The sequence below is a fragment of the Limulus polyphemus genome, unplaced genomic scaffold (genome assembly GCF_000517525.1).
Source record: "Limulus polyphemus unplaced genomic scaffold, Limulus_polyphemus-2.1.2 Scaffold3771, whole genome shotgun sequence".
Classification (NCBI taxonomy): Eukaryota; Metazoa; Arthropoda; class Merostomata; order Xiphosura; family Limulidae; genus Limulus; species Limulus polyphemus.
Window position 1 is genome coordinate 10,438 of NW_013669381.1, and position 3,512 is coordinate 13,949.

General features: G+C 38.5%; 1 long non-coding RNA gene across 1 annotated transcript in view; it reads left to right on the plus strand.

The window, feature by feature from the left end:
- LOC111088441 overlaps nt 1-3,512 on the plus strand; it is a 16,713-nt gene that overhangs the window by 1,170 nt on the left and 12,031 nt on the right. Inside the window, exon 2 of the long non-coding RNA XR_002612966.1 lies at nt 3,447-3,451. This is a non-coding gene — a long non-coding RNA (uncharacterized LOC111088441). The remainder of the gene's footprint in view (nt 1-3,446; nt 3,452-3,512) is intronic.

Genomic DNA, 3,512 nt, shown 5'->3' on the forward strand with positions numbered 1-3,512 from the left:
AAACTTTTAACCAAGTTTTGAGAACCACAAAAGAAGGCAGTATGAGCTATATAATGTAGCAGGTAATGAACTGGACAAAGTAGACAATCCAGATCCAAATGGGAAAACAGGAGGGAAAAGGAAGATAAGGAAATAAGAGAAGAGGCCCAACAACATTCCCAGGCAGCCAATGTCCTGGGAAGGACAGCTTAATTCATATAGCAGATAACATACAAGAAATAGTAAAGGATGCAGGAAACGTTAATGGCATATATACATCGGAACAATGATGACCTTATACCAGAATGGGAAGAAATAGATCAGGACAGAAATAAGGGTAGAGGCTGTAGCTCCAGTAAAGGCCAGAGCAGAGGAAACCATGTCTGAGCTGGCCAGTATGGTGCAACCAGCAGAAAACAACAAGGAGTGATCTGGATAAGGAAAAAGACCCAGGCAAGGAGTCTGATCAGAGAACAGGCATATAGGTGAAGACTCCTCCAATCTGGACTGAAAGGATCCACCCCCAGAGCTGAGAGGTGAGGAACTGGAGACCAAAAAGGAAGGAAATTTGGCATTACAGTGAGTGGGAAATGCATATATATGTAGAGTAACTCTGTAAACATGTTGTGGTTGGTGGTCTAGTACAGGAGATCCAAAGTCTGAAAACATAGAGACCTGGACTTGGTTCCCCACTTGTTTGGTAATATAGCTGATGACAGCAGAATTGTCAGAATGAACCATAACCATCCACCCCTGCAGGAACGGGAGGGAATGATACAGAGCCAAATGAACTGCAATAGGTTCCAAGATATGGAAATGGAGAGTAGCATCCATAATTGACTACCAACCTGAAATCTCTGGGGAATCAAGAAAAGCCCACCAAAGGAGCATCTATAAACAGATGTGACTCGAGTGGAAGGGAGATGGGATGGTCCAAGGGACCTTTGGAGAAGTTTCACTGGGTGAAAAGCATCCAATAAATGGAATGCACGTGCACCCGACCTAAGGGAATGAGAGCTTACAAGGAAACCCACATCCCCAAAAGAGAGAGATGGAGAAAGTACGGCCTTCATGACTGTTCACTTCATATCCGGAGCTGAAATGGAGAAAGCTGGATTCGACTGAGATGGGAAGTGAAGAGAACTCTGAAATGAATAAGATACTGTGAGGGGGTAGTAAAGGACTTCTCCAACTTGATGAGAAACCCCAACCAAGCATTTTCTCAAGGAAATAAGAGGGTGTGATTGACTGACTGGGCACAGGAAGAGGTGAGCATGTAATAGGGATCCTGAAGACCCAGCAAGTGTAGATAACTTGTAAAAGAGCATACCACTCGACAAAACACATACAGAGCTGAAGAAAGACCAAAGAAAAACAATGTGACACAGGACCAAATACAGTGAAGTGAGGTGTCACCAGATAAGAATACAGCTGGGAAAGAGTTATGATAGGACTCCAATCTTCCGTGTATTTTGGAGGCAACAAATAGATGGAGCAAAATCCCAGTCGAGTGGGCACCACCCAATCAATAGCTCCTTTGTGTAGAAGGTTTTGAACAGACTCAGCAAGATGAATAGACAATGAGGAGGAAATGAATCTGGGAAGAGAATAGAGGGGGAGTAAAACAGAAGGCAGAAATCCACAGTGTAGAACCCATGGAACTGTTGTGAAATGTAGCCAAAGACACATAAACTAAACATATTGAAAGAAAGGGCTCATTATGACCGAACTAACAAAACATAGAAACTTGTAAAGTCTACAAAGTACATAAAAATAAAAAACCTGTAAAACTATAAAATTCGACCTAAAACAGAAAACAATAAGTAACACCCAAAGTCCAAAATCACTAAAGGAACTTAGTGACCCTTAGATATCAAACATATAAGTCTACCCAAAGCATCTATATGACAAAGGGCACGAAAATAAAACTGACCCTAAAGAACATGAGAATAAAAAGGTACCCAGTTAACAATAACAAAGTTTAACTCTAATCTAATCCACAATTAGACATGACTAGTAGTAAAGAAAAAGGAACTTACAAACAAAATAAAGTAAAAATGCAAACAAAAAAGAAATAATAATTAAACTCCGAATGCAAGTTTAAACTAAATTAACCTAGGTGGTAAAAGAAGTATAAAAATCTAACTTACCCAACACTGAGCAGAGAAGACATGAATGACCTAAATTATCAAGTGTGGAAATTAGATTCATCCAAACAAGCTCATGTAAAGTCATTGAACATGGATATACCTACGGGTAGTGAGAAATACTTACCACAGATCACCTGGGAAAGGAACAACACTTAACCCAGGAGATTACATAGAGGCATGGTTAAAGGTGGAAAGTGATGTAGAAAGACGATTTTCACACTGAAGTGATATTGCTCTTCACAAAAATCGTAATGTGAAAGGAAAAATGGTTGGCCAAATGCATGACACAAACTCCTTGTGAACTAAAGCCTGTGCTTCCCCAGCAGACATCATTGGCCCTGAGGACTAGTATTCTACTTTTTCAACATCACCATATTACATCTCAAGTTCATAGAATTTGGAAACAAAAAATACTTCTAATACAAATGAGCAGAAATAATGGAAATCAAACAGAAGAAGTTGAAACTGATATAAAGTTTTGATCAAGCACAATAAAAATCACATAGTCACATGGGGAATGAGTTAAAACATACCTCTATATATTAGAATGCCAATCAAGAAAGTGAGGATTGTTTTGCAATGGTAGAGGGAGCTACCTGCACTAGTATAGGTGGCACAGTATAATTGGTGGAGGATAGTCAGCACATGAAGGGGTGTAAAAGAGTGGTGTGCTGTTGAAAAATTTTAGCAATGAGGTAATAAAGTTTTGGAAGACCATTATAATAAATATGTGTGCATACATTATAAGCAGTGCTGAAATTTAGCAGCAATACTACAAACATTTAGGAAGATATGTTCAAGTGTTATGGTTAGCAGCAACAATGGCTTTAAGTGAATCACCATCTTCAAAATAATCATCAAGTACTAGCAACATCAGTTACAGTACTGCAAGTTCAATATCTGTACAATAACACTGAAAAGACAGTCAACTATACACAAGTCTTTAGCAGCTAATACTAAATATCCTAAGGAGAACGTAAAGCAGAAGAAAGTAACAGAGATATTAGTAAACTACATAGCTAAGAGTATGCATCCAATTCAAATCCTGGAAGAATTTGGCTTTTTAATATTAGTTGAATCTCTTGATCCAAGATACCAAGTGCTGACAAAGAAATAATTAAGTGAGAAACTTATACCAATACTGTACACCAGCATTCAAGAAGTTGTTATGGACCAATTTTCTATGACAAGTGATGTGTTCCTTACTTTTGACATGTCAACCTCTAGAGCAAACTATTCATTTCATCAACCAACATTAGGTTTTGAAAAGCTATATTCTTCGAAACCTTGAGCTTCCCTCACTTCACACTGCTGAAGTTATAGTTCAGGCTGTTACTCAGTGTCTAGAAGTTAAAATATTGTTACGTCTCCGTTTGTTTAATT